Genomic DNA, 8,694 nt, shown 5'->3' on the forward strand with positions numbered 1-8,694 from the left:
TGGCACAATCTCAGCTCATTGCAACCTCCACTTCCCAGGGTTCAAGCAATTCTCCCTGCCTCAGCCTCCTGGGTAGCTAGGATTACAGACCCCTGCCCCCATGCCTGGCTAATTTTTGTATTTTTAGTAGAGACAGTGTTCTGACCTGTTGGCAAAACTGGTCTCAAACTCCTGACCTCAAGTGATCCACCAGCTTCAGCCTCCCAAAGTGCCATAATTACAGGTGTGAGTCACTGTGCCCAGTGGCTGTTATCTTCCCATCTTATGCCTTAGTTTCTTCCTTATAAAATTAGTGCGGTAGACCTAAGCCTCTGGGCCGAGGATCTCTAACAGCCTTCTACCTACAGCGCTGCCTTCTGCAGAACTCGGGAATGCCCTCTTGCAAAAGTGTGAAGTGGGCGACATTAAAATTCTTTGAACTCCATCCCATCTCTGGTGACCTGATGCCCTCCAGATGAATTCCAGTTGCCCCCAAGACACTTAATTGAGTAAAAAGTTGGTTATTTTACTAAGTGACAGCAAGATATGTGTATAATATACATGAAAAGATGCAGAATATTATATACAAATAAATGTCCCCTACCAAAAACTACATAATGAATTTGTGCACTTTTTTCCCGTAAAGGTTCAGAATGTACTAGCCCACTGATTGGAGGGATCACATCCAGGACTCTCATTCTGAATGCCAGTAAGTGTTTAGTGTTTGGAGCTATCTGCTCCTGACTCGGAAGCAAGTTTATTTATTCAGCATAAAAGGAAGTATTTGAACTCACGTGATTCGCTACAAGATTTAAAAGCAGTAAGACTGGACAGGCAACTTTTAGAACAATAAGACATATTTCTCCATTGTAAATACCACCTTGATATCTTAGCTAGAGAATTATAGGTATACCAGAGCTCAACAATAAAAAGAACCTGAAATTTTTTTATTAAGACAGATAGTATATTTATATGATAAAAAAGCCTTTTTTTCTTGTCAAATTCCCTTCTATTACCTTCTCCATTCAGCGATTTCATTTTTGAATCACTTTTTTTGGTGTGTGAAACTAAACATGTAAATGGTGTTTTTATGAATAGTCACCACAAAATTGCCTAGGTGAATAGAATAACTTTCTCCAGCCCATTCCTATTATTTGGCCTAGGTTATGTAGACCCAGCTGGCCTTCTGGATTCACAGATTTGCATAAAAATTAGAGCAAAACTCAAATGGAACCATAAGTTGCTATAGAGCACATCTCATAATCTTTCTTTTTTTTGTGTGACAGAGTCTCCCTCTGTCACCAAGCTGGAGTGCAGTGGCTTGGTCTCAGCTCACTGCAACCTCCACCTCCTGGGTTGAAGCAATTCTCCTGCCTTAGCCTCCCAAGTAGCTGGGACTGTAGGCACGCACCACCACACCCAGCTATTCTTTGTATTTTTAGTAGAGACAGGGTTTCACCATGTTGGCTAGGATAGTCTCAATCTCTTGACCTTGTTATCTGCCTGCCTTGGCCTCCCAAAGTGTTGGGATTACTGCGCCCAGCAGTTAATCTTTCTTTCTAATCCTACTTAACACTTAGCATAGTATCCAATATAAAGGAGGTATCAGATAAATTGTCCAGTATGTAGAAGAACTGAACAGAAGTCCAGCAATTGCTTAAATACAGGATGCATGAGAATTAGAGTGAAACATTCAGAAGGCTAAGAGGCTGCCCCCACACTGAACCCCAAAGTACTCCAGCATCAGCTCTGGGCGGAGGGTACAGCAAGTCCTTCCATGCCTCACTCCAGTTTCATTTGTTGTATTGGAGCTGCTTTTCGCACAGACTCTTTTCAGACCACAGTTTCACTATTGTTGCCAACTCATCTTTTCTCTATAAGTAAGCATTTAGCTCTCCATGTTCCATGCTAAGAAGCTGAATGATCCTCTCCAACCCCCTCGTGGCTGCTTCTCTTCTCCCGACAGGTAATCATTTTGATCATTCCCCTCTCAGAGCCTTGCCTTAATAATTCAGAAACTGGCTGGGCGGGATGCCTCACTCCAGTAATTCCAGCACTTTCAGAGGCCGAGGCGGGCAGATCACCTGAGGTCAGGAGTTCAAGACCAGCCTGCTCAACATAGTGAAACCCCATCTCTACTAAAAATACAAAAATGATCGGGGCATGGCTGTGGGTGCCTGTAATCTCAGCTACTTGGAAGGCTGAGGCAGGAGAATTACTTGAACCCGGGAAGTGGAGGTTGTAGTGGGCCTAGATCTCACCATTGCACTCCAGCCTGGGCAACAGGAGCAAAACTCTATCTCAAAAAATTCAGAAACTGCTAATAGTGGAATGACATGGCACAGTGAATTCCAGCAAAGCTCGCTTCTCAGTGAGTAGAAGCCAGCATTCAGCTGTGCCCTGTAGTGATGTTTTATTGGCCATCGACTCAGCTCAATGGCACTATGATCCTTGAGATTTTTCTTTTTCTATTCTTAGGAACCTGTCATTCTACTCCTTTTATTTATGCAACTTGTGTTTTTCCTGACCATTTTCCTTCTCCTGAGTTCCCAGACAGTGAAGCTACTAGAACATGTTGACATAACTTTTGCCCCCTGTCAGAATTCCTGGAGCTGGAGCCACTGCAGTATGACCTGCTGTTGCCACAGGGCTTTTCTCTAGCTGGACTCCTTCTCACCTCAGGAGCCTGTCCACAATGGGTGGCATCTAGGAAAGTTAAATTCACATTGTTTCATGCAACTCTTTCCTCTGGAATGAACATGCTTGCACTGAAAGCCTGCGAGTGACTTTCCAAGGAGTTACACAGGTTTTTTCTTCCCAGAGACATCAAAGTTGATTCTCTTGCCAGATTCCATGCTAATATTTTATATCCTTCTATGCTGCAGCTCTGTTCTTTCCTGGGTGGGAGATACTGCACTGTCGGTACTCATTAATTCATATATAGGTCAGGTACCAAGAATTAGCTCTCTGTTGCAACCAGATGCTGTTTGGTCATTAGCCAAATATGGGAAATCATTGAACTTCTTTCTAACAGGGCTTGCTGGCATCAAAGAGCCTGAGAGGCAAGAAATCAATTTCAGTTGGGGGCAAGTGATAAAAGATAAACTAGTAAGTCAATTTTCAAGAGAATTGAGATTGGACTTAATCATTCATTGATTGGACAAATATTCACTGGGTGCCTACTATATGCAAGGCACTGGGTGTAGAGCCATGAATAAAACTGAAGAGCTGTGAAATCAGAACAGATGATTTATGAAGTGTTCCAAATCATGGAGACCTGAGAACCCTTTGGGGAAGAAATGAAAATTCCCTGGAAGTAATCATTTTATAATATACCAGCCCAAGCTTGCATCTTTCCTTTTCTTTGTTACTTTCAAAAAATTTTCCTGAAATAGGACTCTTACGTCTGAGGTGTCAATGAAGCCTGTTAGAGGCATCGTAGGAGATGAAGCAGTGCCTCCCAGTGTAAGATTATAGGGAGGAGGAAAGGGGAGTGCAACCTCTTTCCTTTGTGGTTCTTGGCCACCAGATTCTGGAGATTTTTTAAGGGACTAAGCAACTAACGCAAGGGAAGTAATTGCAAGTAGAATTCTAAAACCTAATTTTTTAAAAAATATACAGAACAAAGCCTTTAATTGCTTTGTGTCAAGATGTCACAAGGAATGCGAAGACAGCAAAAACAAAGAAAACCGTTGTTCCTGTTGTGGGTTATTTTGCTCAAGGAAGGAAGTGGGTTTCGAAGGACCATGCATTGGCTGTGCGGTGGCTCACGCCTGTAATCCCAGCACTTTGGGAGGCTGAGGTGGCTGGATCACAAGGTCAGAGGTTCAAGACCAGCCTGGCCAATATGGTGAAACCCCGTCTCTACTAAAAATACAAAAAATTAGGCGGGCATGGTGGCAGGTGCCTGTAATCCTAGCTACTTGGGCAGCTGAGGCAGGAGAATCACTTGAACCTGGGAGGCAGAGGTTGCAGTGAGCTGAGATTGCACCACTGCACTCTAGCCTGGGCTACAGAACAAGATTCCATTTGAAAAACCAGAATAAAAACAAAACCTAATTTTTGAGGCCAATTACTCTAAAACTGACCAAGACTTTGAAACAGAGTGGATATTCAGTGTTAGCTGAATTCTGTTGAAAATTACGTTACCACCGAGAAGCACTAACTTTAGAGGAATGAGAAAAAGTTCTAATGCTCAAATCAGAATAAAGAATATAAAACCATGTAAGATTTAACAGCATGATTTGTAACTTGTTTACAAATAAGTTAATGTAAAAATTAGAAAATCAAAGGGAGATGGATCTTCAGGGCCCATGGGAATGCCAGCTCAATCTTTGGTGAAACTGAAAAAGAATTGCATATTAATTGGGGCCAGATTTTGAAAATTTTGATCAAAGACTTTGTTGCTTATTGAAAGAGACCTCTCACCTGGTGCATCAATCCTTTCTATAGCATTTCCGGCAAAATAGTTTTTTTGTCTGTAAAGTACACCTCATACAGTTTCAATGAAGCTTTGTTTTAGGCCTCAAGTTTATACGAATTAACAGGTTTCCTGAGAAGATATAAACTCCAGACATTCAGAAGAGCTTAATATACCACATTTTAAAGGGCACTTAAAGTTAGCCTTACTGTTTGCAAAAGATAAATGACTAAATCGGTTCTATTTTGTTTAATTTTACCTCCCAGAATGTCTTCAGTTCTTTAAAGAAATTTTAGAATTCACCCTCAAAGTGAAAACAATTTAAATTTGTTTTAAAATAACTTAAAGCAACACTGCTACACTGCATGTAGAACTCCGGGTGAAAAGAAGGGCTGAGGATTCTGTGAAATCTGACAATCAACATGAAGAGTTTAAAATGACAGAACATGAAGCAGGGTTTTTCTGGTGACTGCGGTGCCTCCCCTCCCCCGAAAGGCCTTGTGGCTGATCAGCCGGCGGTTCCTGTCTTACATCTCACCACACCACCCTTGTGCTGTATATGTGGTCTTTGTTCATATAAAATCCTCACAAAAATATCAAACATGTGACCTGATAAAATAAAACCTCTGACACACCGACATGCGTTGAATACAGACATCTTAGGAAAATGAAAAGACACTTTCTCAAGCCAATTGTTTTTACTGAACCCGGCTTAGAAACTGCAGAGATCAAACGATAATCTCTATATGCAGTAGACAGATGATACTTTTTGTTGATGTCATCACTTGTCAAGACCCAAACAGATCTCTCTATTTAGTGTCAAATCTTTGTTAAGCACCCGAAAGTTCAAATTCCAACTCCGTGAGACCTCTCGATTTTTAGACTCTCAAACTCTCTAAGAAGAAAATACTGGTTTAGAATTCTACTCACGGAAGTGAGAAAGAAAACTTTTTAACCTGAGGAAGGTGAGCCCCTTTAAATTATCAGGTCCAGAGAGGCATTTAAAAATGTAATGGGCCTGGAGCAGTGGCTCATGACTGTAATCCCAGCACTTTGCAGGGGGTCAAAGCCAGCAGATCATTTGAGGCCAGGAGTTCGAGACCAGCATGGCCAACATGGAGAAATCCCGTCTCTACTAATAGAAAAATTAGCCGGGCATGGTGGTATACACCTATAATCCCAACTACTCGGGAGACTGAGGCAGGAGGATCGCTTGAACCTGGGAGGCAGAGGTTGCAGTGAGCCAAGCTCACACCACTGCACTCCAGCCTGGGTAACAGAGTGAAACTGTCTTAAAAAAAAAAAATGTAATGGCAATCATGTCTCTCTCTTCCTTGAGCTACATAATTATCTCTTGAACCAAATATGCTTTGTGGGCTCCAGACTAACTGACGCCAAGTAGCCATAAAAAAATGCCACACATCCTATAGTTCCAGTCACTAACCGATGTTACTTCTGTAAACCAATGAGAATTCTGAAAGAACGACTTTTATAATAACTCCCTTTCCTGATTCATCTTTTTCTTTAAAAACTTGAGCTTCTCTTTTGTTCTTTGGAGCGCTCCCCAAAGCAACTCGGAAGTGTGTCCCAAGCTGCAGTCCTCAATCTTGGCCCAAATAAACTATATTAATTTTGCCTCAGCTGTTTTCTTTCAGGCCAACAGAAAATCATCAGGCTTTCAACAGCTGTAACTTCCCACACTGCTGTTTTGGACCCTTTGAGGTTACTTGTTTTGTCTACTATTGTGGGAAATAAAAGCAAAATCTGGGAATTCCAGATGCTGACTTTTTTTTCTTAATCAAGGAAACAATAGAAATATAAATAGCAACGAAGGTAGTATTTGCTACAAACTCAAAGTGTTACAGTTGGTAGTTAGAAATGAGCAGGGCAGGAGAGGGCCCCCCACCCACACCAGGAATGTCAGGTGATCATCAGGTGATGGTCAGGCAGTTGTTACACTGTCTCTCTGAAATAATAATCAGTTGCAGTCAAGGCTGTGTCCCAATAGATAGAAAAATCCTGAAACTGATGATCAGCAGCGTCCCAATAAGATCTCGGGAGCTGGGCGAGTGGGCTCAAGCACGTGCACTAACAGGCAAAATGGTGGAGCTTAGCTGGTATGTGACCTTTTAGGAACACTCAACTGGTAAGCAAAAAACGCCTCAAGTGAGCATGTGCACAATTTCAGTAAACACTGTGCATGCAGTCCCTCCCAAATGCTAGCAGGCCACGGTGCATGTGGACGCCCAACTCCAAGGGAAGAATCATGGGAGAAGGAATGCAACCCCCTGAAAGCATGTCAACGTTTATTTTTTTTAATTTTTATTTTGTTATTATTTTTATTTTTATTAAAGATGGGATTACACCATGGTGGCCAGGTTGGTCTTGAACTCCTGACCTCAGGTGGTCCACCCACCTCGGCCTCCCAAAGTGCTAGCATATCAATTTTTAAAACCCCAAGTCAAAGGTCACATCATGCACTTGAATCTCTCAAGGTGTCTGCTTGGCCTTCTTCCAAATGTACTTTCCATCTTTCCATTCCTGCTCTAAAACTTTTTAATAAACTTTCACTCCTGCTCTAAAACTTGCCTCGATCTCTCCCTCTGCCATATACCCCTCGGTCTAATTCTTTCTTCTGAGGAGGCAAGAATTGAGATTGCTGCAATCCCGTTCGAATTTGCCACTGCTAACAAAAGCAGAGTACTAACTGCTGACCTAAAGGAAGAAGCTCACCAGGCACCGTGGCTCATACCTGTAATTTCAGCACTTTGGGAGGTTGACACAGGAGGATGACTTGAGCCCAGAAGTTTAAAACCAGCCTGGACAACATGGTGAAACCCCAACTCAGGCTGGGTGCAGTGGCTTACACCTGTGATCCCAGCACTTTGAGAGACCCAGGTGGGTGGATCCTGAGGTCCAGAGTTCAACATCAGCCTGGCTGACATGGTGAAATGCTGTCTCTCCTAAAAATACAAAAAATTAGCCAGGCGTGGCGGTGCGTACCTGTAATCCCAGCTACTTGAGAGACTGAGGCAGGAGAATTGCTTGAATCTGGGAGGCGCAGGTTGCAGTGAGCAGAGATCAAACCACTGCACTCCAGCCTGGGTGACAGAGCAAGACTCCATCTCAAAACAAGACAAAAAGAAGCCCCATCTCTACAAAAAACTACAAAAAGAAATTAACCATGTGTGGTGGCACACACCTATATTTCTAGCTACTCAGGAAGCTGAGGCAGGAGAATCACCTGAGCCTGGGAAGCCAAGGCTTGAGTGAAATGGTATGATCTCGGCTCACTGCAACCTCCACCTCCCAGGTTCAAGTGATTCTCCTGCCTCAACCTCCTGAGTAGCTGGGATTACAGGCACCCGCCACCACTTCCAGCTATTTTTTTGTATTTTTAGTAGAGGCAGGGTTTCGCCATGTTGGCAAGGCTGGTCTCGAACTCCTGACCTCAGGTGATCCGCCTGCCTTGGCCTCCCAAAGTTTGGGATAACAGGAGTAAGTCACTATGCCTGGCCTTTAAAATGACTTTAAACAATTGCCCCCAAGCATGGAAGGGGGCATGAAGTCCCATACTCATGTCTCTCTGGCTTGCATACCTCACAGAATTCAGACTGCTCTGAGCTATTTTTCTTTTCACACAATAACACTGTATGGTATTTGATAGACGAATTCAGAGGAGGAAGCAAGCAAACAAAATTGCAAGAAGGAAAGAAACAGCACAGAAATCACCCTTGCAACAGTCCAGGTATAAGATGGTGAGAGCTTGAATCAGAGTAGTGGTGGGTGATGATGGAAGCCAAGAAGAAAGAAGAGACATCAGCAAAGGAGAGTGATATGAACAAAAAAATCACCAAGGATGAGAGACTAACTGGATGCTAAGGAATTATTTCAAAGGAATACAAAATGATTAAGGTTTTGAACCTAAGTGACTAAAAGTGTATATATTAACAGTGTATGGAAATTAGAGGAAAGACATGTTTTAGTGGATGAAGAGCAAGGTGCAATTGAACGATTCTGGTTTTGTTTGTGGGGTTTGAGGTGACAGTTTTATTTATGGTCTGACAAAATGCAGTCTTTGGTGATGTCTGCCTCCCTTGCCATGATATTCTTTGGTTCACTATTGCCTTTCGCACTTGGCCACATCCAGATGTGAAGTTAACTCTTAACAAACAGTAACTGATCATTAGCAGCTGAGTAGCTACAGAAGGAAAGAAAGAAAGAAAGAAAGAAAGAAAGAAAGAAAGAAAGAAAGAAAGAAAGAAAGAAAGAAAGAAAGAGAGAGAGAGAGAGAG

This window comes from Cebus imitator, unplaced genomic scaffold, assembly GCF_001604975.1.
Source record: "Cebus imitator isolate Cc_AM_T3 unplaced genomic scaffold, Cebus_imitator-1.0 Scaffold50, whole genome shotgun sequence".
In the NCBI taxonomy this organism is placed as follows: Eukaryota; Metazoa; Chordata; class Mammalia; order Primates; family Cebidae; genus Cebus; species Cebus imitator.